The sequence below is a fragment of the Pongo pygmaeus genome, chromosome 10 (assembly GCF_028885625.2).
Source record: "Pongo pygmaeus isolate AG05252 chromosome 10, NHGRI_mPonPyg2-v2.0_pri, whole genome shotgun sequence".
NCBI classification, from domain to species: Eukaryota; Metazoa; Chordata; class Mammalia; order Primates; family Hominidae; genus Pongo; species Pongo pygmaeus.
Window position 1 is genome coordinate 73,777,613 of NC_072383.2, and position 26,769 is coordinate 73,804,381.

At 39.7% G+C, this 26,769-nt stretch overlaps 1 long non-coding RNA gene across 1 annotated transcript in view; it reads right to left on the minus strand.

Moving 5' to 3' along the window:
• The window catches only part of LOC129009791 (uncharacterized), a 393,225-nt gene that overhangs the window by 182,321 nt on the left and 184,135 nt on the right, over window positions 1–26,769 (minus strand). The window lies entirely within an intron of this gene.

Here is a 26,769-nt window from a genome sequence, read left to right on the forward strand (position 1 = left end):
ATAAACTAATAACTACCTTAAAACTTTTACTGATCAAATGAGATTATCCATGTAAAACTCTTCATGCCTAGCATTTAAAAAGTATTCCATCAGTGTTCTCATTATCATTATCTACCTGTACAGCATCATCCCTTCACCACTTCTCACTTTAAATGTAATATTCTAATAGAAAGTAAAACAACCAATCATTTTACATTTAATTATATTGCAGTTCTTTGTCTTTTTTGTCCCTTGCCAAGCCAACAATTTTACCTAAGAATGTTCTTCAAGAAACACTGCTCTTAATTCTTCCATGCAATAGATTCCTTTAAGCAAGTACAGGATTAAACAGAGTCCTAAAAAGAGGTTAGGAATATGCATTGAGTCATGTCCCTGTAGAGCTGGAAAGCAGAGCAACCAGTGCTGAAAGAGAGTGCAAAAGCTGCCTTAAGAATTTGGAGCCAGAGTCTTTGAGAACTTCTCAAGCATAGGAATTAAAGAAAAAGACCATGGAAACCTTCAAAGTCACATGTGAGATACTAGGAGTATGAATCATAAAAAGTAAAAATAGTGCCTTTGGTTTGCCCACATGGAGTTCCTAGCTTGATGACTTTGCTTTAGCTCACTGGCTGACTCAATGAAAACCATCAGTCAATTCTGTTGTTTTGCATTTTGAGAATATGATAATTGAATGACTGTTTCACTTTGGCCATCTTGTGAGTAAGCAGTATACCCCACCTTGATTATCACAGAGTAGCTCCCTGAATTACATGGTAAAAATATGCACATTCACCTTCAATGTCTTAGCTGGAAATGCCTCCTCTTTGTGTCCTAGAAAGACCCTGTCCCTTTCTTTTTTTTTTTTTTTTTTTTTTTTCCTGCAGGAAATCTGGACCATCTGCTGGGGAGAAATCTGTTTCTTTGCAGGATAAAATGCTCCCTACAAATGTAAAAGCTTTTATATCCCTGGACTGTTATTCAAAACACCTTTAAGCTCAGCTTCTTACAGCACCGTCTGAAAAAATACAAAACAGCAGCTATGTCTTGCGAGTAAAATCAATGGTTTCCTCACAAACTAGACTATGTGTCATACAACATAAAATGCAATTATATTTTGGATCAGGCTGAGCAGTAACAGGACTAGGGTAACAATGTTATCAGCATTTACCTTGTTAAATTCATATCCGAGGACAGAGGCTTGCTCATTTCACATGATATCTTACCTGATTAACTGCAAGCAAATGGATATGGTTTCTGTTCTGCCTTTCTGCCCCAGAAAGGGGCCAAAATATACATAGGCTTAGAAAAAGGCAGGTGTTTCTCCACACAATTGGATCTGACTTGAACATATTGCACAGAAAAACCACGAAGACTCTGGGTGACATATTCTATGCTTAACTATGTGTTTAACATTTATAGGTCATTTAGTCCTCATCTGTATTATAATTTTGCTGTGTGCCATAAATGCAAAATGAGTTTTAGTGCTTTTTGATATATGACTACAGTTTATTACATTTCCATAAAGCTGTCCAATATTTACTAGGGTTTTATACCTATATTAAATGATTTTCTTCAACTGCCAAGGAGATGATACTGCCATAGAAACAGTGTAATTTTCTAAACCCTATTTTCAGTTGTCTTTGGTTTCATCCAAGTGGTACATTTTCCATTTAATGTAGCAGTACATAAAGTCATTAACGTGACAGTTGAGTACCTTTATGTCTGTGCTAAGAACACTGATGGAAACATTACCCTTGGGTCATGTGAAACAATTATTGGAAAAAGCTGCAGGAGATAGTAAATGGCTTAGGAAATTCAAATTTTCTCCTTATAAGCAAATGACAAAGAAAGAACACCTTGAAAGTTCACCTTGCCTACTGGACATCTCTCTGAACGTTGGCAATGAGACAAGGAAAGTGATCCCTTCTTTCCAGTGTCTTACGGGGTACCCTAGCACTGGGTACCCTAAATCCTGATCTTGGGGTGCTCAATATCAGGAAAAGTTTGTACCAGTGTCAACACAGACCTCTGATCCCTCTACTGGTTTTTATTTCCTTCACAAGCTATAAATACAGATTTTTAAAATTTTGTTTGTATGTTTGTTTTTTAATCTATCCATAGACCTCCATAGTTAATCCAGAGTGAAGTAGTGAGTTCCATGGGAGCAGGTACCATCTCTGCCTTTTATCTTACATTCTGAGCATTAAGCACAATCTCTGGCACATAATAGGTGTTGAATAAATAAATAATTTAAGTAGATGATGTAACATTCCTTCCACATGCAGACTCTCAGCCCTGTAGACCCCTGGTTAGCAATAAATAAATAAATAAATAAATAAATAAATAAATAAATAAATAAAATAAAATACTGTTTCCCTTCAGGGGGAATAATAAAGCTGCAGTAAACTTAAATTATTTCATTACAATATGAAAGTCTTAAAAAAAAGTTGCAACTCCAAACATAACTTGTGTTTCAACCATCCTTGGGCTAGGATCCCTGTCCCAGTCCCACCAGCCCCTCAATGATGGCATGGGCCAGGCAGAGTGGTTTATATGGTGGATGTCTCTATCTGCACTAATGCTGCAAACCAGCCTGCTCTTGACTAGCTTTTGCCTTAGGCACACCCTACACATCATGGCAGCTTGATTCACTAAGTCATATTTCCATACTGAAAGCTTTGACTATAGCAGAAAGGATGCCTCCATCCCTCCCACCTATTCTATGTGTGAAGGACACCAGGACACTAGTTTCCTCCATGGAAAAACATAATCCATAAAGGTCTCAAAAGAGACAGAACAATAAATCTAGTCTTGCATTTTCAGAATTGTTTTCCTATCTAAAGAAAAATAACTTTAAATTAAAATGAGTATTGAGTCAATATACCTCCAAGTTTCAAGTAAAAGGGAGAGTGTTCAGATACAAAGAAGCCTGTTACTAATACCAGGTATCTTCATGTGGAAAAATTCCTATCATTCAAAGCAGGAAGCTCTACTAGTGGATCTCACTAAGGCAATAGCTAGAAGGGTCAAGGCATAGTGCTCAAAAGGCCAAGCCAGCCTGGGTTCCATCCCCACAAGAAGCAGTCAGCTTGTGCTGCTTCATGGCCATAGCTGTTCCACTCACTGGGTAGCCCTCTCATTCCAGTGGTCAAAAAGGGAATCTAGCAAGAGAACATGGGTAGGTAGCACACCAGGAGAGAAAAGACATCTTAGCTCTCACACTTGATTCACAACAAACCAGAAGGGCAATTTTCACATGTGAAGGACAGCATGTTAGCTGACAGATCAATAGTATTATCAGGAAGATAAAAATGTAATAAACACTCCAAATTTCATTCTTATTGAACCACAGGAAGATAAACACAAAGGTTATGGAAGTATCAGTCCTGAATGTATTCTATTTCTAAACTGAATCCCATATATGTGCTTTCTAAAATTCAAATTTATAAATAGGACATTAGTATAAGCTACTGTGATCAAGTACAATAAATAGGCATAATTGACACAGTAATTGATGTTTGAGGAAAAAACACAAGGTAACTACATAATTTCAAATATAAGAGAGAATTGTTTTTCCAAGAACCAACTGGAGATGTTGGTTCTTTCTTTAATAGCTTATTTTCAGAAGACACGAGTACTTCTATTTATTTATAACTCTTCCTCTGTTAGTTCTGCAAGAGGAAAATCTCATGGCACACCTTCAATATTTTATCTCTTGGATTAATTTTAACAATATAATAGTATTTCCTTTTGTCATATTAATAAAAAACAAGAGCTTTGCTACGAAAGTTACTATTTAATGAAAATCCAATGCAATAAATACAATATGTTTTTATTATCCCCCAATTCCCTCAATCTCAAAATCAATATTAATTAAATATATAATAATAAATGGATTCATAATGGAGAATAAAAAAATGCAACCAGTTATGGCCAACTCTATAGTGTTTAATGGCTGACATATATTACAAAATTACTGATCATTCAGCATAAATATTCAGCCAGAATCTCAGAGGGACAGAATAGTTTCTTCCTTGCAATGAGTTCCATTTTCCCTTTTAGATAAATGTATGTAGCTGGGATTACAGGTGCATGCCACCGTGCCCAGTTAAATTTTGTATTTTTAGTAGAGATGGGGTTTCATTATGTTGGCCAGGCTGGTCTCAAACTCCTGACCTCAGGTGATCCACTAACCTCAGCCTCCCAAAGTGCTGGGATTACAGGCCTGAGCCACTGAGCCTCGCCTCAGGTAGTCTGTTTTACAGAGGAAATAGAGAGTGTCAGACAATCCAGTAAGTTAGCTCATTAATTGAAGTCAGTTACAAGAAATACTAGCTACATAATCAGCAGATTTCACTTTCCTAGCTGACATCCCTCAAGTTCAATGTGTTTTAGGGTGGTATTTTGTTTTGTTTTAGAATATAACTTCTTTTCTAAGACTTCTGATTTCCCCCATATACAAGTCCATTAAATTTATGATGCAAAGAAAATATACAAGCAACATGAAATTAAATAGTTATTTTTTGTAAATGTGTCCATGATCTAAAACTGTTTTGCGTGAGACTTGTTCAATAGTAATTTTGGTCCCTTGATATAGAGCAGGGGTCAGCTGCCTATTTTTGTAAGCCTAGTTCTGGAAATCAGTAACACTCTCTAGACTTCTTGTTAATAATCCCTCATTAGATCACTTAAAATCTCTGCTAGGGAGGATACATGAAAGGTTGGCCCAGAGTTTGGCTGTGGACTCAATAGGAAGTTGAAATGCAGCCCGTAATAAAGGTGAGACAATGAAAAGAAAGTGGGCTTAGGAGAAATCCAGCTCTGGGGAGGAATGCCGGTCCAGAAATGGATTTTGTTCTTACTTCCCTTTTGTGTTGGGTTTATGCCAAGCCACAGATCTTTTTAATGCAAAAGCAGTTATTTCAGGCTGAAGTCTGATCTTTCAGCAGGAGAGTTTCTAGGCAAGTTTCTTTCACATTATTCAAACTGCTTCTGCTAATTGATTGCCTTTTGTTTAGAGTCCAAAATGGAACATTATACTTTTCATCAATTTTCTCAGCAGTCTGCAAATGTACCATTTATTGTGTGTAAAGTTCTACTTAAATAACATTCAATCATCTTTCCAACAAATTTCAATGAGCAATGTTCCTGGAGATGCTTAACAACCTGTAAAGCCTATTCATTGTGTGAAGTGCCTCTAATGATAAATAGCCAATATAGGAACTCTTTAGGCTTATAATTTCTTTAGATGAATTTTCTTGACAGTGTTGAAAAATGAATACCACTGTTTGCAAATGAGTATGTCATACATTCCCACCAGCTATTCTTAAAGCTGCCCTTTTTTGGGGCAATTGCCTAGTGGTGTTTTGGGGAGGGGGGTGAGGAGCATAAAAACTTCATAAAACATATGTATCACTGTTATTTTAATATATTTTTATTTCTATTCAAAGGCACTTCACCTGAAGCAGTGGCTTCATCGAAAGCTGGTATTAGTAATTTTTATTCAAAGCTTCCCCAAATAAGCAGAGTCTATAAATGAAATTGTCTGTTATTCACAACCTGATCGTTACCACTCTGCTTAAATAAAAACCTTCACAGCTTAAATCAAAAACTTCACACAGATTATGTAATTCTATAAAACAGTTGAAGATCGTTAAATTGGTCCGATTTCTTTTTTGTTTTATATTTATATGAATTAAAGACAAAAAAAGGCATCTATTGAATACTTACTATATCAGGCACTATCATCACCAGGTATACAAAGATAAATAAGATTGCTGTCCCAAGACAATTTGGCCATTCATAGGTGTCGGGTTCTCTTGGCAGCCTCTACTAAACCTTTAGATCAGAGGTAAAGGAGAGCTATTAGTGCCCTCTCACACAACCTCACTACTGTTTGTATGTTACAATGAAAGCAAGTCTCAGACCAAATTCTGCCAAGCATGCATTTATTAGCATGGGTGTGAAACAATCAAATACATGCACTGTCATACAATCTGTCCCTGCAGGCTCAGTGAAGTCCTAGCTTCTGTTTTTAGTCACTCAGGACAGCACCTTGCATGAAGGGTGTTCTGGTGGCAGAGGGGCCTATGTTCCAGCAGCAGGTTTCAGCTAATCATCTAATCTAGATTGCTCCTGTTAAGTGGGGTGAACACAAGATTGCTGGGTTTACCAGGTTCTCATATCCCATTCATAGAAGACAGAGGTGTTTGTACTGTCTTTCTGGGCAGTATAATTATCCTGAATGCCATCCATTTCACCTATGAAAAAATACTTCTATTATCCCTTGATCTCAATTTAGATAGTATTTCCAAGTGATTAGGTTGTAATAACTCTCCTAGAATGTAGACTATAGGAGCTTGGAAATGCTAATTCATCACTTTTTGAGATTGTACCTATTTAGGATACTTTATCAACCTGCCAGTAGGATATAGAGTTTGTCACTAACTGACACACATACATATCATATCAACTATGAAGAAGTATTTCAAATAAATTACAGGCAGTAGAACATGAGTTTCTCAGCACCACAATACTGGCATGCACAAAAATCTAATTGAGTACAGAGAAGGGAAGGATATACTCAGCCTGGGGTGTTAGAGAAGCTTCACAAAGTAGGTTATATTTGAATGGAGTCTTGAAGTTTACCAGGGAGAAAAGGGAGTTGGGCATAAAGGAATCCCAGGCTGAAAGAACAGCTTGTATAAAAGCAGGAAGACAAAAGGCAATCATGTATGATCATGCATGTAGCGTAAGAAATCCAGGGCAGCTGAAACATGGAATGAGCAAGGAGGTAGGGGGAGAAGTGAATGACAGAACATGAGGTTCTACAAACGGCAGGTAGCTTGGACTGCCTTTGATTTCTTCCTTTCCTTTTCTTTCCATCATCACCACAGCATGAGATAGTGGAGAGAACAGAGTACTCCCAGTTAGAATTTGTCACTTCTTGGTCATCCAACCTTGAGCGAGTGATCTGCTGGGATTCATTCACTAAAATGTTGATTCACAGACCTAGCTAATCACTGAATCAAAATACAGTTTCCCAAGCCCCAACCCACACCTCCCAAATCAGGCTCTCTGGAGGTGGCTCCTGTAATCTGTTCTTTTTAAATTCCTAATTTGCGAATCCCTGTCTTAAGGGCAGGAATTCGCCTTTGTTAAAAATGCTTTAAGTGGTTGTTATTTCTTCTGGCCTATTTCTTCCAAGAAGAAAATGGAGAGAGAAGTAACCAGAAGAGTCTGAAATAGTTAAAACATAAAGTCTTTAAAATCCTTTGGCCAAGTTGTGGCATTTGTAAGGGGAGGGAAAGATTATCCAAAGGTAAAAGACTTTTCTCCCTTTGAAGCTATATTGGTGTGATGTGAATCAAACCATTCATGCAGAGAACAAAAGCACTTTTGACTTCAGCAGCCAGTTAAGATGGTAACTTAAATAAACAGGGAGGAAAAGAGATATGACAAAAGGTCAACTTAGTCATAGCTTCTTGAGCTTCAACTGAAGCAGTGCCCAAGGCTGAACAGCTGAATTGAGTTGGCAATTATTCACCCTTCCAGAGGTTCCCAACCTGAAGTCACCAGACCTGTGAAGTCAATTCAGAGGGAGGTCGGGAAACTATTTTCAGTATTTCAAAATTTCTACTGGATTGCTTCTCAAAGTGTTGTTCAAGGAACAGTGAGGTCTAAACCACCTGAATGATAAGGACAACACTTGTTAAAAAATGAAGATTCCCACCCCAGCAGATTATATGTTAGATTGTTGGGTGTGGAAACTGGATATCTGTATTTCTTTATTTTTAAAATTTATTTATTTATTTATTTATTTTTTGAGACAGACTCTCACTCTGTCACCCAGGTTGGAGTACAGTGGTGCCATCTCGGCTCACTGCAGCCTCCGTCTCTCGGGTTCAAGTGATTCTCCTACCTCAGCCTCCCGAGTAACTGGGAAGCACCACCACCCCTGGCTAATTTTTGTATTTTTAGTAGAGATGGGATTTTGCCATGTTGGCCAGGCTGGTCTCGAACTCCTGATCTCAAGTGATCTGCCCGCCTTAGCCTCCCAAAGTGCTGAGATTACAGGTGTGAGCCACCGTGCCTGGCCCAGATCTGTATTTCTTTTTAAACACTAGAAGATTATGAAAGAACTAGTTTGTGATAAGGCTAAGAAAAATATATCTAACTAGCACCCCAATTTCCTCTTCTTTGGCTGAAACTACCAAATCATTATGGAGATTCTTTCCTATTAAGGAGTAAAAGACGAACTATACCCAAATATGCCATATTGATTATTTCAAGCTGAAAACACTGGAAAATTGTAGTTTCAAGAAAAGGCTGACCTGTCTTTTCCTGTCAGGTGCAAGCCATAAAGATTTCTTTGAGACAGGTGCCTTCCCACTACCAGGACAAAAGAATAGTTCTTAACATTGGAGCCTAAGACTTGGCACTGCAACAGTACTGAATTAATGAACTCTGCCACTAGCTTTACACCCCATGTATATACCTCCTGGTGACTCCTAGAATTTACTACCCCAGGCAGATTTCTTTGTCCTGTCATTTCTTCACAAATTTATTTTTGTCTACAAATTATAAAAGCATCTCGCTTTGGCCATTTCTTGGGACTTCACACTCTGGTGGAGATGCTCCCACACTCAGGTAAAACATGCTTGCTTTTCTCTTGTTAATTTGCCTTGCGTCAGTTTGGCTCCCAGGCCCAGCCAAAGAGCCCATAGAAGAGTAAAGGTGCAGTGAAGGGTATCTCTCCCTCCCCTACACTTAGCTCATGCTAATCAGTATTCCTAACAATCCCATATAGGTCTTTGATTAATAAAAGTGGAGAAATAAGTTATTGAGTGATAAATACCATCTACTTAGTAGAGTAAAATCTATCAAAACGTGGGTCAACAGAGAAACTTTTAAAGGAATTCTTGATAGTGAAAATTTGAAATGATTTACCTTTGACTGTTCTCCTCCTCCCTTCTCTGCTGAATACATTTTGTCTAGAATCTTCAGAGTAGAAAAATACACATGGAAACAATTTTCCCCCCGTTCCTCTCTCAACATTCCTTCCCTTATCCCTCCTCTCCACATGTCCCCCTTTTTTCAAATGGGATGGCTATTCCACTATTCCAGTTGGCATTGGGTCTGGTGCCCTGTGAGGGAGGCTACATTTCTGAAATACTTCTCTGGGAAAGAAAACACCAGTAACCTGCCACTACTTGATATAACAGGTATTTCCAGAGCCAGCTTTGTTAAGGATTTGCTGCATGGTTCATGGCTGTTTTCTCCTAATGTCAATTATCAGTAAAAATCACTTTCAGGAGTTCTGACTTAAACAGTTACCAGAGACAAAGAGAGAACACTAAAATGTAATCTAATATCATTTTAATAACCATAGAGTCATACAATTCTAAGAATATAAAGATAATATAAAACACAGGATTTCATCAAGTTCAACAGTCTTTAAAAATCAATGGAAGAGATATGTTTAGAGCCAAGGAAGTACAAAACTAATCAAAAAATGTAGGGATTGTAGATTCCCCTGAGTAGAAAATCAAAGATCTTGACTATGAAACCACCACCTCCCCTGCAGTTATGAATTCATTGGCATAACAATTATAACAGGGTTCTATCAAGGTTGCCCAAAAGAATTCTTCTCATTATGCAACCTTAAGTTAATAGCAAAATTACATGGAAAGGCATTTCCAATTGGCTTGAGCCAAATTGCTTAAAGACAACCATTAGGTTCTTTTTTGGTAGACAACAATAGCAATCAGCTGCTCACCTACACCTCATCACTGTGTTAATATGAAAACTCAAACCAAACTCTGCCATACGCACAGATTACGTTTAGAGATAAGAGTGAAAAGCTAGCATGAATTGTGTGCTCTTTACTGAAGGTGGATATTGTCTCAAATGTTTTAGCCAAATCATATCTCTTTAATAGCACTAATTCCATGCATGAGAGCATACTTCTATCATCTATTATGCTAACGTAATATTTGAAAATACTTCTATTATTCATTATGCTAATTAGACAAATGCATAGTGTTGATCGAACATAAAGATAGCTAAAGCCTTGCAGAAGCCTCCTGTGGAATGCAAACTTTCTGATCAAATGTGAATTGACAACTATGGGAATGTGAATTTCTGGTCAGGGCTACTGACTACCCCTAGATTTTAGCCTAAATTACACACACAACCATGGACGTTTATAGCTCAAAAGAGATTGTGGGGAATGAGGTGATCATTTTTTAATACTGATAAGTGTATGTTAACTTTGGGAGTATTTAAAATTAAGTATAGCTGGGTGCGGTGGCTCACACCTGTAATCCCAGCACTTTGGGAGGCCGAGGCTGGCGGATCATGAGGTCAGGAGTTCGAGACCAGCCCGGCCAACATGGTGAAACCCAATCTCTACTAAAAAAAAAAACCCACAAAAATTAGCCGGGCATGGTGGCTCACACCTGTAGTCCTAGCTACTTGGTAGGCTACAGCAGGAGAATCGCTTGAACCAGGGAGGTGGAGGTTGCATTGAGGCGAGATCGCACTACTGCATTCCAGCCTGAGTGACAGAGTGAGATGTCATCTCAAAAAATAAACAAAATAAATTAAAATAAAGTATAAAATTGTACCTCAAAACAAAAATACATTATTGTGTGGAGAAAGCTGTGCATATTTGAAATTTTTTCTTCTTGTAATGTTTAATAAAATTTATCCTAGTAGAATAATAGCTCAGCTTGTTTATCCCAATTTGAAATATGTGCTTGAGAAATTGATTCAGGTTTATGAATTAAATTGAGTCAAAATCTTCCTAAATTTATATACAGTAATAGAATTCTTAAGCAGACCCAAGTTTCTCTATATTTATAAATGTACTTCTTAGATTCATAACAAGTGCTAAAGTATACAGAAAACTCTGATAGCCAGTTAAAGTTTTTCAGAAGGTTTCAAATCAATAAAATGTAGAGGCTGGGCGTGGTGGCTTCCATCTGTAATCTCGGCACTTTGGAAGGTTGAAGGGGAGAATCACTTGTACACAGGAGTTGGAGACCAGCCTGGGCAACATGGCAAAATCCTATCTTCACAAAAAAATTTTAAAAAATGAGCCAGGCATGGTGGCACATGCCTGTTGTGTCAGCTACTCAGAAGGCTGAGACAAAAGGATCACTTTAAGCCCAGGAGCTCAAGGTGGCAGTGAACCATGATCATGCCACTGCATTCCAACCTGGGCGACAGAGCAAGACCCTGTCTCAAAAAATAAAATAAAATAAAGAAATATAATTTAAAATGTTTAAAGGCATTTAAATAACCATATTTTAAATGGGACTAAATATCATTCAAGAAACCCAACAAAGTAGTTGTTAAAATTCACTAGACTTGTAAAACACAATAAAATTTTTGGACTGAATTCAAAGCCGGTAGAACTAGATGTTTTTAATTATAATTCTGTTAAATTGAATTTTTTTTTTTTTTTTTTTTTTTTTTTTTTTTTTTTTTTTTTTGAGATGGAGTTTCGCTCTTGTTGCCCAGGCTGGAGTGCAATGGCGCAATCTTGGCTCACTGCAACCTCCACTCCCAGGTTCAAGTGATTCTCCTGTCTCAGCCTCCTAGGTAGCTGTGATTACAGGCATGCGCCACCATACCAGCTAATTTTCGTATTTTTAGTAGAGATGGCGTTTTACCATGTTGGCCAGGCTAGTCTCGAACTCCTGACCTCAGGTGATCCACTTGCCTCAGCCTCCCAAAGTACTGAGATTACAGGCATTGAGTCATCGCACCTGGCCTGAATATTAATTTCTATGACCAAAGAAAACCTCTGAGTAGCTTTTCCTATACACATAACTCACCTTCAGGGCACTAACTAAAAATTTCATTATTAACATCATTGAACAAAATCTTTGTCAATAGGGATGACTGAGGCTTGCAGCATTTATCATTTAGTGTAACACCTCCTTTGGGGTCAACAACAACAAAAAGAGTCAACGAACTCCATTCCCGGGCCCCCAGTGTGAGTCAGGATGTCAGAATCAGCGTTTTGGGACTAGGACTGGGTTGTAGAAGTCATTTAATCTAATCTGTAGACGAAGAGACAAACTGAGAGCCTAGAAGGTTAACTTGTCCAGCATCCCCTGCAAACAAATCAGTAGTGGAGCCACAGTTAAATACAGGTCTCAGGACTCCCAGCTCAGTGTTCTTTTCAATATTAATGAATATTTCTTAAGTTATACTAACCAGGCACTTTTTCTAGACTCTGGGGTTATAACAGTAATAAAGACAAAATCTTTAACTTCTTAGAGGATGGAAGTAGATGATAAACACATATATAGTTTTTGTGAGGTTGTTGTTGTTGTTTTGTTGTTGTTGTTTTTGAGACGGAGTCTTGCTCTGTCGCCCAGGCTTGAGTGCATTGGTGCGATCTCGGCTCACTGCAAGCTCCGCCTCCGGGGTTCACGCCATTCTCCTGCCTCAGCCACCCAAGTAGCTAGGACTATAGGCGCCTGCCACCACACCCGGCTGATTTTTTGTATTTTTAGTAGAGATGGGGTTTCACCGTGCTAGCCAGGATGATCTCAATCTCCTGACCTCGTAATCCGCCTGCCTCGGCCTCCCAAAGTGCTGGGATTACAGGCATGAACCACTGCGCCCGGCCTGATAAACACACATATAAAGGAGAAAGTGTGAGTTGGTGATAAATGCTTTAAAGAAAACAAGATGTCACGACGCGGAGTGTGTGTCTGACAGGTGGGTGTGTCTGACAGGTTGGGATGTAAGACTTTTATTTAGGCTGACCAGGAAGAAAGTTGTCTGTGCAGCACTGACCTTTAAACTGGAACTGAATGATGAGAGAAGGCTACCAGTGCTGGGTGTAAAGGAGGGGAAAAAAATCTTTCTTTTCTATCCTTCCAGGTTCTTGGCTGAGGCCCCGTTACAATAAACAGATTAACAAGAGAGATGGCAGGACACGGTGGCTCACGCTTATAATCTCAGCACTTTGGGAGGCGGAGGCAGGTGGGTCACCTGAGGTCAGGAGTTCGAGACCAGCCTGGCCAACATGGTGAAACCCCGTCTCTATTAAAAAATACAAAAATTAACCGGGCGTGGTGGAAGGCGCCTGTAATTCCAGCTATTTAGGAGGCTGTGGCAGGAGAATCACTTGAATCTGGGAGGTGGAGGTTGCAGTGAGCAATGAGTGAGTGCCACTGTACTCCAGCCTGGGCAAAAAGATCAAAACTCCATCTAAAAAAAAAAAAAAAAAAATAGAAACACGCAGGAGTTTATTAACATGCAAATCATGCATGTAACATATGTGAGTACCCAGAGACGAGTCCATAACCTTTAAGGACTCGACTTTTATAGCATTTTTAACAAAGAACAATAAATGTGTAGAGAAATGAGAACAAAGGAAAGCAGTTTTAGGTTTCCAAGGGCAGGGAACTATGGGAAGGTAAACATATGGGGTAAACTAGTGGAGTAAGAGTTGTTGGCAGATTCCTCTGGTGCTGTCTCTGGGTTGGTAAGAGTCTGGAGGCAGACCTAGGAAAGGAGAATTTAGATTCTGCCTTTAGGCAGAAAGGCGTAGGGTTGAGAGAAATTTTCTTGTGTTTGCTGCTTCTTAATTGCCTTCAGCTCAAACTAATTCCTGTGTCAAAAATGCATATTTTGGGGTGACATATTCTGATCTCCTTCATCAGCAAAGAACTCTGGGAAGAACATCAGGTGGTACAAACTATGGCGAGTACAAAGAGGCTGGGACAGAGAAGGGCTTGAGAAGTGGGGAGGAGGAACATTAAACTTCAACATTAAAACTTGAAGGTAATGCAAAGTTGCTTGGATTTTATTCTAAATGCAGTCTAGGCCACTGGAGGATGGTGAGCAAGGAGTGACATAACCAGATTTACCTTTTTAACGGAGCACTCTAGATGCTATGAGGAGAATGTTTTCTAAGGACGTGAGAGTAGAAACAGGAAAACCAGTTGGGAAGCTGCTATAATCCCCCAGACAAGAATGATGGTACTTAATCAGTGTGTTAGTATAGGCAATGGGAAGAAGTCATCAGATTCGGAATATATTTTGAAGGTAGAACCTATAGGATATGCATCAGCCCATTGTTCTTTTTTGTGACTCACAGATATTTCTTGCCTCTCTCAGATGATAAATTATTATGGTTAGTGACAAGGCAATGGTGATACTGTGCAAAATTTGGAATCCCCCTATTTTAAAATGTCAGAAAAAGACAGAAATGCAGATCCCCAGCCCTAGAAATGGCCCACCTCAATTTCCCTTGTAGCGACTCCTTGGGTGGTGGTAGTGCTTGAGAACTGTATTTTATGTGCTAATGGCTCAGGAGACAGACAAAGCAGAAAGGGCTTTAGAGACAGACCTAGATCCAGATTTGGGCACCACAACTTACCAGCTGTGTGATCTTGAGCAAACAACTTGACTTCTTTGAATCTTTGTTTTATTATCTACAAACTAGAAAGAACCATTTTAAGTATATTAAAATATCATTTAAAATGATTTTAAAATATCTTGCACAGTGTCTGATTATGCATATATTAGGCATTCAAGAAGGGTAGCTTGTTCCCTGTGACTTCTTACAGTTTCCTGATGAGACTATACCAGAACTAGGTAAACTGCAGCCCTTTGAGCTTAAAAGTGAGTATAACATGTAAAGGTGCATTTCCTGGAAGCTCAGAGGATCTCAATAATACTGTAAATATCTTCTGCTATGTTCACAAATATTTAGAGTGAATGGGCACTTATCACAGGCTCCTAAAACTGTGACTTTAAATTTGGTCTCTAGAGGCCTTGCGAAATTGCCTTCCTGAGTTTCACAGCCTCTAATGTTAAACATCGCCTTAATTAAAACTTTCATTCTGAGAGAAAGAATCTAAAATAGGGAAAAGCCAGAGTGGGTCCCCTGGCTGCTGAAACTATCCAGAGCATAAAATAAAAACCTCAAGGTCAAGGACTATTTAACCAAGCTTAGCAGAGATATTTTCAGACTCTTATGCAAATTAAAACCACAAGATTAAACATAATTCTGGGCATAGTATTCAGACAGGTCAATTCAGCCAATTCAGGCCTCTTTTCCCTGCTGAATACCTGTAATTTGTCATATGTACTTAAATGTCCCTTTTAGGCAGCTTGAACTCTACAATTAATGGGAGAATAAATCATATGATAATTTGTTGGCTGTCTACAAATATCGCCACCTTTGGTTTTCAAGGTTTTTCAAGGTCAGAGTCCCATTTTTTAGTTTTATCTTTGTTATCTTAAAGGTCAGTTACCTCCACTTCTTACAAATACCAATAGCCCTGCCAAGTGAGTCATTTCTTTTTTTTCTTTTTCAGAGACAGGGCCTCCCTCTATTGCCCAATCGGCCGTCAAAGCTCACTGCAGCCTCAAACTCCTGGGCTCAAGAGATCCTCTCATCTCAGCCTCCCAAGTAGCTGGGATTACAGATGCATGCTACTGTGCCCAGCTAATTATTATTATTATTCTTTCTGTGTAGGGGGTTCTCACTTTATTGCCCAGGCTGGTCTCAAACTCCTGGCTTCAAGCAGTCCCCCTGCCTCGGCCTCCAAAAGTGCTTGGATTACAGGCATGAGCCACTGCACCCAGCAGAGTAATTTTCAATTGTATTTCCATTAGTCTTTCCTTTAGTCTCATATCCACAGCTCCATATCCACACAAGGAATAGACACCCCTTTGATCTTCTATGAATCTTCCAGAATGATTACTAACTAATCTCAAATACCACCCAAGCATATATGATGTATTAGGACTGTGCACTGATATTTCTTCTTCCCTTTCAACAGCATGGCACAATATTGGCACCAAGAAACCATCGGAGAGTAATGACAGTGTCACACAGTACATCACGTGGATTCCAATATCTTATGGATTGCATGAAATTAGTTCATCTATATGGATTAATTCCTTTCAAGGTGGTTTTTAGTCAAGTTCCCCTCAAAAACATACTGTGCAGAGATTCTATTGTTCTGATCATTCTTAATGTACCCTCTGCTGTTTTGCCAAAAATAACAACTAATATTCACATGATGTTGACCATATGCTGGGCACTGTTTAAAGACCTTACATCTAGAAACTCATTTAATCTCATAAAAATTCTATAAGGAAATTACTGTTATTATCTCATTTTACAGCTAGGGAACTGAAGAATAGAGATTAAGTAATTTTCAGAATGTCACCAGTTATGAAGTGAAACCCAGTTGGTCTGGCTCTATAAACAAAACTCTTAGCCCCTGCACTAGCGTTTTTCAACCCTGGCACTACTGACACTTTGGACCAGATAATTCTTTGTTGTGGAGGGCTGTCTTGTGTGTTGCAGGCTGACTAGCAACATCCCTGGCCTCCACCCACTAGATGCCAGTAGCAACAATACCATACCACCTGCATTGTAACAACCAAAAATGTCTCCAGACACTGCTCAATATACCCTGGGAGGCATGTTACAACTACCCATTGAGATTCACTGCCCTATACCATATTGCTACTGCATTAAAAAAGTAAAGAATAACTACATTTACAGTTGTAGAAGGAAAGTTAAAATTCAAGGATTAATATCATTAATCAAATGAATCCTCACTCACTGTAATTAATATTGACAGTAGACTATGCTGTCTTTGTTCCTTCTTCTCTGGCCTTTTCCTGAATTGGAAAATTGCTCACCTAAGACCCTCAGCTGGCTCAGTTGGAGATTTGGCCCTTCCCTTTAAGTCTATAACTGAGGCATTGAAAGAGGTGTGTGGCTTCTTAAGCAGTAACTGAGGCCGATCTCAAAAAAATGCACAGGTCACCTCAAAATCCTTTTACAGCCTTGAAGGTGTGAGGAGAGGCAAGCACAAACAGAACATCATTTTCTCTTAGAAAGGAAAGTTATTTTCCCTTTCCACCTTCAGCAGGCTATTGCTGCCTTGTTCCCTAAATAGTAGATTAAAATGTTCTGCGGTTCATGGAACTGCAAAGGTTTATGTGCTTACATGGTGCCACTCAGGTTCTCCCTGGATGCTGTGCACAGAAAAGCATTGAGAACACAACACTTTTTGCAGCTTTTTGATGTTTTCTGGGGCTAAAAAGATTTGGTTGAAAATAAGGAAGACTTTTTCTTAGCTTTTCAAATCTGCATAACTGAGAGGATGCCTATAGTAATCTTGGAAACTGTTGCCAAAGGGAACATGCCTCGTGGCCAATGTCTAGTGAGTAGGTAGGAGACTGCACCTGATCAATAAACAACGGTGGAGTTGTTTTCATGGAGCATGTTTTCCATGAACCCAACCCAAGCAAATTAAACCATACATAAACCACCAGCCAGTGTGATATCTTTAAGAAATCAGACTATGCTCAATCAGAATAAAACACCTAACTGGGTGTCATTAAGCTTTTGAAAGTCCTTATGCTGCTAGAATTTTTCCCTTGAGGTAATGATTTTGTTCGATATTGTTGCAGTGTGCATTTTTGAGTATTTGGCATGTGCTGGGAGCTATTAATCTAGTTCTCCCCCCACTCACAACTTCTCTGGCAGATACTACAGTGAAAATTTCAGTGAGGTAGCAATCAAGGAATCTTTGGTTCCATTGCTCCTTCTGCTAACAACACATTGTAACCTTGACTAAACTACTTAACTTCAATGAGAATCAGATTCCTCAACCATATAGTGAAAAGTTTGGATTGTTTAAAAAAAAAAAAAAGTAAGATTTCCTACAACTCTACAGTTCTATGATCCTTTAAATTTATTTTTTAGCTAACATGTATTGCACTCTTATTTATCACATGCAATTCATTGTTCTAAATATGTTCCATGTATTATTGCACTTACATTTCACAACTACTCTCTCTGTAAGGCAGTTACTATGCTCACCACGTTAAAAATGAGGAATAATTCTATAATGTAGTTCAATGCACTGTATCACCAAGGGGAAGTCTATCATTCAGGTGGAAGGAGAATCATGCTGGAGAATACACAGCATAAGGGCAGGTGCCACAGCCAATCACTGACCTCTCTCAGCACCTATCACAGGTCCTGGCACCTAATGGGAAGTCAATAAATACTGATTAGATATGTAAGTGAAAGAATAAAATTTAGTATCATTTTTATAAAATGTATCAAGAAAGATGGGCAGCTATGGTTTGCAAGCTTAGAACTCACCCAAAAGTCCATATGCTGTGTTTCAAAAACATTGAGGCTTTAGTTCTCGTATGAGTTTTGATGTGTCAAGATTACCCTTCATTTGCTTTTTAAAAATAAATGTATTCGCATGGCGGAAGAATTTTAAAAATAAAATTTTTACTGTGGCTTCTCACTGATAATTCTGGAATGCATGGGAATTTTAATTTTCTAATCCTGGTTCATATAATCAGGGAGTACATTTTTAAGGAACTGTGTTTAACTGCAATCTTATTTTAAAATGTTTCACAAAAAGATAAAAATTTTGGCAACTATCTTGGAAATCATGCTTTTGCCAGATGAAATAATTATGTTTTTCGATAATTTTGGCAAACATTGAAAGGGAAAATGTGCTCTAGAAGAGGAAAAAATTCAAGTGCATGTAATAGCTTATTTCACATAAAATAAAATGCTATTCTATCCTTTTGGTATGGCTGAAATATTTCCTAAAAGCAAAAAACTAAAATTTATCAATAAAAAGATTAAGTGATAGCTCAAAATGTAATTATTTGCTGTTGTTGTTATTCTTGGTATTAATTTTTTCTGTTTTTCCATTTGATAGTAATAACATATAGAAAGCATTGCAGAGTCTATGTCAAAGCCAAGATTGACCACTACAGAATGAGCATTCAAAAATAGTGGGAAGGCCTGGTGCGGTGACTCATGCCTGTAATCCCAGAACTTTGGGAGGCAGAGTTGGGCAGATGATGAGGTCAGCCTGGCTGACATGGCGAAACCCCCTCTCTACCAAAAATACAAAAAAATTAGCGGGGCATGGTGGGATGCACCTATAGTCCCAGCTACTCAGGAGGCTGAGGCAGGGGAATTGCTTGAACCTGGGAGGCAGATGTTGCAGTGAGCCGAGATTGTGCCACTGCACTCTAGCCTGGGCACAGAGCGAGAATCCGTCTCAACAACAACAACAACAAAAAAAATAGGCCGGGCATGGTACCTCACGCCTGTAATCCTAGCACTTTGGAAGGCGGAGGCTGGTGGATCACCTGAGGTCAGGAGTTCGAGACCAGCCTGGCCAACATGGCAAAACCGCATCTCTACTAAAAATATTAAAAAATTAGCTGGGCATGGTGGCAGGTGCCTGTAAATCCCAGCTACTCAGGAGGCCAAGGCAGGAGAATTGCTTGAAGCTGGGAGGTGGAGGTTGCAATGAGCTGAGACTGTACCATTGCACTCCAGCCTGGGCGACAAGAGTGAAACTCCATCTCAAAAAAAAAAAAAAAAAAAAAAAAAAATAGTGGGAAGAGTAGTGGAATGAATAATGGCCAGGCCTTATTTCTAAGAATCCATTTTAAAAATATATTTTAAAAAAAGATCAACTCAAGGTGATTCTGTATTGCCAGATCTTGTAAACTTTATGTGTCATCAATACAATGAGGTCTCCTGCATTCAAAAATGTGTATTTCTAACCTATACATTTTTATGTTGACATGTATTTGTCTGTCACTTATGGGGCATGTAGAAAAGTAACCAAGATACTCACTGGACCCAGTTCCTTCAGAGTAAAGCTTTCATTCCTTTTAGTTTGGATGATAACCATAGACTCTGTAACCCAATGATCAAAGATATAAAAGAAATTGAGATTCAAAGCTGACAACATTGACCTTTGGGATAAAATTCTCTAGCTACTGTATTCTTTCACAGAATGCTTAACCTGTTTTGGTTGACTCTCCAAAGATTCCACCCTCAATGAAGCAATTTTCTATAGCTAGAATTAACCCTTACATATGTTTTTAAAAACCCTAAATTAGGTTTTCCACATAGAATATGTTCAGTAAAGGATTTGGACTAATAAAGGATTTGGTTTTGGTCCACAGAAGACATGAAAATGATTATTTTCTACTAGCCCATTTATTCAATTATCTATTCCTTCAAAAAATATTTATTGACTGCCTTCTATACTCCAGGCACTGTGCTAGGCATTGTGGGTGCAGCAATGAAGAAAACACAGTCCTTAGTCTTGACCTAATAGAAAAGATAAATAAGGACAGATCCAATCACAATACTTAGTATATATGTTGTATGACCTGTGCTGACACCTCACCCAGTCTCCAGCAGCCCAAGATTTCCCAGAGGAAATGCCATCTATGCTGAAATGTGAAGGACCAGTAGAAGTAATCCCAGGGGAAATGGCAGCATGCGGAGTAGGTGTGACCCAGGTAGAAAGTTGTTTCAGATAGAGAAAATGAGATTGGCAGATAGATGGAGCGTGGGGCATTCCAGAAACACAAGCTGTCTCTCACTACCGGGCAAGTAGATTTTTGCTCCCACTGCTGTATCCTGTTTACAACCTCTTTTGACATAGATAGGAGAGTTAAGACAACATCTGTGAGCTTTTACCATATTTGGATGCAATTCTTTTTTCAGCTCTCAAATTTGGTAACACTATTTCCCTTTACATTTCTTCTCCCTCATGCCATGTTCTGTCCCTCCCAGTGACCTCTGCAGTCTGGCTCCTTTGCAATCTTCAGCTGCCTTCCGACTACGTCATTATCACCATTGAAGGGCTAATGAGACTGGACAGGAGGGCTGGTGCCTACCATACTGGTGCTTAAGTTCGACTCCCAGCTGCCTACATTTCTCTGGCTCACAGAATTCCACTGTTCTCCTTTCAGGAAGAAAAGGATTACAAGATTAGCTTCATGATACCATTTCCAGCCTACCATATATAGTAGGAGGAAGCAATTAAATGTGACTTCCATGACAACCTTTCAATCTTCAGCCAGACTCCCCACTAGGATATCTGTCTGAAGGGAGGCAGCAGGGGTTTCAACTATGTAGGTGAGGTCAAGGAGTATATAATTACAGCCAAGTGCTACAGAGTCTAACATCTCTTTTAGCCTCCTGCCGCAAACAGCAACCAGTGTGTGAATAAGGCACAAAACAGTTGCTCAAGTTAGAAAGCCAACATTGTGGGGAATCTGGAAGTCTAGCTTCCATGGGTAGTGCAAAAGAGAGTCCTTGAAGTAAATAGACTCAAACAGCTTTAGGAAACACTGTTAACCATGCCTAGCTAGCCTTGATTTCAGCTGCAATGGAGAAAAGAAATACATTTGTCAGAATCCTACCTTTTTTTTTTTTTCAAGACTCAGCCACTCCAAGAAGCCTTCCCAAAAGCATGCAGTCAAAATGGTTGTCAACAACAGTAAATCACAGAGATTTCTGGGGTATAAGAAGAAAAACAAATGCTTTTCAAACCATTACCTTCTCAAGGAAGGTGGATAGACCTTCTAAAGGAAAACTCAAGATCTCCACTGCTATTTTGAGCTCATAAATGGAGAAAGAGTATTTTATTTAGGTGAACATTTTGAGATTTGGGTTGGCAAAGGAGGGCTTACTTACAGTGGAGTTTGAGGGCGTTGATTTGTTGTGCATCATAAAGAGAGAAGAATTTGGCATCCCTGGGAACTCTAAAGTATGGACGGAGGACTGGGTCTAGGAGTCAAGGCAAAATCTCCAGCTTCAGGAAACCATTACACCTGCGGAGAAACTTTGGCCCAGGCTTTAGGGTTCTTATATCTCTCTCTTAAGAGGAGAGATGTCTGTTGACCTTGGAAAAGAAATGAGGCATGAACCTGGGACAAGAGCCCATTAGTCCCACATGGTTCTAGCTGGTGCAGCACAGAGCCCTGGCAAACTAGGAGTTAGAAAGGACTCAGATGAAAAGATAGAGGGGGAAGGGAAAGGAGAAGTCAGCAAAATGGTGAATGGTGCTGTAGAGAGTGGCTTGACAGCAGGGGAAACAAGTGCTCTGAGGCAGGATGGCCCAAAGAACTTCTAGAAGCAGGAGAGCTAATATTCAGTTTTAAATAGCTTGCTTTTTTGCAACATAAACTCCTCCTTAAAGCATCAGTGAAATCTGCTGCACATACAGGGGCTTTGAGTGAGTGACTATTTCTGGGAAATCAAGAAAAGTGGCTCAGGTCCAGGTCTGCATTCATGTGAAACAAAACAAGAATGATATAGATAGGAGAGGGGAAAAAAAAAACATATCATGAGCAGGACCCAAAAAAACAGAGATAAGACCATGACAAATAAACCCTCCAGAAATGTGCATAATCCTGTGTCATGAGTCTGACTTTTCTCAATTCTAGAATGGGGTATGGAGAAGGTAATCTTATCTAGACCTCAGGGGCAGGTGACCCAGCTAGCTGTCACTCAAGTGATATATAATTATTCTGCTGAGGCTTATGTCATGTGATTTGAAGGATGAAACAAGAATTTCCTAAACAAAATATCCAATATTTCCTCTTGGCTTGTGCCAGAGCCTGAAATCAACACCATCATCATTCTTTCAGGGTGAAGCATGAAAATCTTCCCTTAAAATGCAGTCATACTCTGACACCCATTAGGATCACTACTATCAAAAAAAAAAAAAAAAAAAAACCAAAAAACCCAGAAAACAACAAGTGTTGGCAGAGATGTAAAGAAGTTGGAACTTTTGTGCACTGTTTATTGGGTTGTAAAATGATGCAGCCACTACGGAAAAGTGTGGCTGTTCTTTAAAAAATTACAAATAGAACTATCACGTGGTCCAGAAATCCCATTTCTGGGTATATTTCCAAAATAATTGAAAGCAGGATCTCAAAGAGATATGTGAACACTCATGTTCTTAGCAGCACTATTCCCAATAGCAAAGAGGTGGAAGCAACCCAAATGTCCATTAATAGATGAATGGATAAACAGAATGTGCTATGTACATGCAATGGAATACCATGCTCCTTTAAGAAGGAAGGACATCTTGTTATGTGCTAAGACAGAAATGAACCTTGAGGACAGTATGTTAAGTAAAATAGGCCAGTCACAAAAGGACAATAACCATATGATTCCACTTATATGAGGTATCTAAAGTAGTCAAATTTATAGATATGAAAATGTAGAATGGTGGTTACCAGGGTTTGGGAGGAGGGGGAAGTAAGGAATTGTTTAATAACTACAGGGGTTCAGTTCTGCAAGACGAAAACATTCTGGGGATCCATTTCATACCTTTATAGGTAAGCTGAACCCTACCAAACTGTCCACTTAAAAATGGTTAAGATGGTAAATTGTATGTTTTTTAACCACTATAAAAGTGCAGCCATTTTCTGTATAACAGGTCATCTTAAACCATCCTCCTTTACACTTTGTTATGAATTAATTTATCAGATTAGCTTCATTCTCTGAAGGACAGATTTGTCAGTTTTTATAAAGAGGAGAGCCAAAAGCGTGTTAGGAAAGGCAGGCTCAGGGCATCATAGAAGTCTCTGGGCATCTGGGAAGATGACCAGGCACAGAAGCTAGGTAGCTAATGCAGAGTGGAGTGGGGACTGCAGAAGCATGAAAGAGAGAGAGGGGCAACACAAAGACATGAGAACATGCACTAAAAATACATTTTTTCTCATATTTTCCCTGAAGCTGCTATCCTTGGGTGACCTCAAGAACTTACAGGCAGTGAAAAGTTGCCTTTGCAAAGGCTGCCCTGAGAGACACTCAGAATAACACGGCTTGAAGGGCCCTTCTGGCAAGCACATCACAGCTGGGTTTCTAGGACCACAAAGGCAGACTGAAACTTTCTCCATTAGCTGTGAGTGTGCCCTGCTGAACCTTGTGGGCCCAGATGGTGCTTATTTTTAGGCACCTTCCTCTTTCCATGACTAACTGGGAACTGTAAAGTATGGAGCTGGGTCTAAGAGCCAAGGCAAAGTCTCTATTTCAGGAAAGCATTACAGCTGGGGAGAAGCTTTGGCTCAGCAGTCTCCTGGGTTCCTGCCCCTCTGTTAAAGGGAGAGACGTCTGTTCACCTTAAGCACAAACGGGGTCATGGACTTGGGGCTGAGGAAGCCCTGAGAACATATCAGTCCCAAATAGCTACAGCTGGTGAAAAAGGAGACCGGGCAAAGAGCTGCTGCTTGACTGTTACCCCAATGCTGCCCCGATGGAATGATTCTGCACTGATGGGCTTTCAGCACTTAGTCTTGGCCTGCCTGGGCCACTCATCCACCTGTGGGCAGGACTCCAAACCTCCAACTTTAATGACTCTTTGCTCCAGGCCTTGCCCACACTGCATCAAGGCCAGCCTAGCATGAAGCTCTCGTGTCCTCAGAAGGCACCTGGCAGAGAAGCTCAGTGTGTGCAGAAAAGAAGTACAAGGTATTCTGAGAGTTCACTGAGTAAATACAGTGACACACATATAGACTAAGAACCTCAGTCCATTCACTTGGGTATGCAAAAAATCGTGCATTACCTATTCTTCCCGTTCTTGAAATCACTATAATTCTGACTCCAAGCTCCACTCTCGCTGGACCTAGAAGTTAAACCTATGCTTTCTTGGGTTTCCTCCTGCAAATATGTAAAGGTCCTGGGGTCTTACTAGCCTCAAGTTGGGGAATTCCCTCAAGGTGTCAATTGCGGGTCCACACTGGCTGTGGCTGAGACACCCATTATCCTAGGTTCTGCTGCTTCTTTGCCAAGGCTAGAAATCTCAGATGAAACAGGGGAACACAAATGGGAGAACCCAAGCCTCCTACAGGTGCCCTTCCTGTCAACACTTCCCCCCTGAGGCCTTGTCACAACCTGAGTAGGGTACAAATTCTGAGGGCAGGATCTGTCTCTCCCTCCCAGTCACCAAAAATCTCTCCTTCCAGCCTTATTGTTTCTCAGATGGCCTGTTCCACTCCAGCCCCCTCCAGGACACACTTCAACCATTTAGGATCTTAGGACAGAGTCTTGAATTTCATTAAAGCTTTTTCTGCTTTCAACCCTGATAAATCCCTGCCTGAGATAAACAATCACAAAGCTTGGCCAACATTAGGGGTTAGTATCTCCATTTGAAATAAAGCACAGGTAGCCGAAGTGATGTGTACCATGTGTTGGAGGAAAACCTAGACAAAGAAGCCAGGTGTGCTGATTGTAGGCAAGTGTCCTGTCCAGGATGGCACCAAATTGCAAGTCAGAGAGCATGCAGCAAATGCTGGTTTGGGAACTAGCATGCAAGAAACTGAAGGCTCCCTTGTGTTTTATTATCAACTCTGGGGAAGCTGAATAAAACCAGCTAGTGGTGGGCAGGGAGCCAGCATTGGCTTGATTAAATCTTCACTCTGTGGTTACCAGCCAGTGCCATCCAGGGAGAGCCTGAATCTGGAGGAGAGGCTGTGCTGCCAGTGCAGCCAGCACCTGTGTTTGACTATTTCTACTGCTTATTTCAAGCAAACAGGCAGTGACGCAAGAAAGGCAGGAAAGAGGACTCTCTGAGCCTGGTGTCTGGTGAGGCCAAGTTTTATCGAGCATGCACATTGCTTTTCTACCATCTTGAGGATAAACCACTTGCCGCTCGGTCAGAAGCTCTCCTAACCAGAAGATGTCTTATTTTGGAAACAAATGCTAAGTAATGGGTTGACTTCTTGATGTTTATCTCTCTGAAGTCAGCTTCATATATTTGGGGGCTGGAAGGGATTAGGGGACAGGACTGTTGGGAGCTACATCAGGAAGGTGACCCTGTTTTCTGAGATGCCCTCTGACATTTTTGCAGAACATCTCACTTCCCTATGGACACACCCACCTTCTTGTGCCTGGCATCACCATGCTGCCTTGCTCCTTTTCTCAGGATGCCACCCAGACCTGAACTTTCTGGGCACTGTATCAAGCACAAAAATGATACTGCCTTCATCATGCTCATCAAAACTGCCGTTTTCTGGATGTCATGCCGTGTAGAATGGGGTAGCAGTGGTGAATGGGCCCACATAAATAATTCATTCTAAAACATGAGTCCTGCCAATACTGTTATATAAAAGAAACTTTCCAATGGAGTATAAACTTTACCACGAACTTGAGAATTTGTGTCAGTTCTGTTCACTACCGTGATTTGATAGAAAATTATCTCATTAAACCCAACAAAACAGGCCAGTAATAATAATATGGTTGAAAATGAGCCTCAAGAGAAATATTTAGTAACATCTGCCAAGTTTGGAATGTAATACATTATTTTGCTATTGTTGAAATCCTCAGCAATAATAACAATGTTGAAAAAGTATTTTCTCAGAAGGGGTGGTAATTTCATAAGTTTAACCCTAATGTATTTGTATACAGAAAATGAATAATATATTGAGCTCCAAAAGAAATAAGGCCCATGGGGCAAAAGGGATACGATCAGGGGAAGGTCAGGTCATTACTAGACAAGAGGCCTGAGATAAAATAAACATGGTCTTGTGCAGAACTTTTTAAACTTCATGTAACGAGGGTTGTGGAATCAATTCCATGAGTTTTAACCAAACTTCTCTTTCTAATGGTATGAAATGGAATGCAATAAACTATACCATGGATAGTAAGGTCAGTATACACATGTATATAATATATATGAGTTTGAATAATATAAAATGTAACTCTGACTGAGGATTGTGGTTTAAAATGTTTGAAAGCAATAAGTTTAAGGCACTGGTTTTAAACTATTTTTAAGCTCAGAATTTTTATGTGGAAGCTTAATATGTAAAATAGATCAAAACAAATCTGTCTTCACTGCAGGCACTGGTGAAGGGGGCAGGATTTGGCCCTGTCAGCTCACTGCAATCCACCTTCCTGTGAGCAGCAGAATTCTGAAAACCACTGGTCCAGAA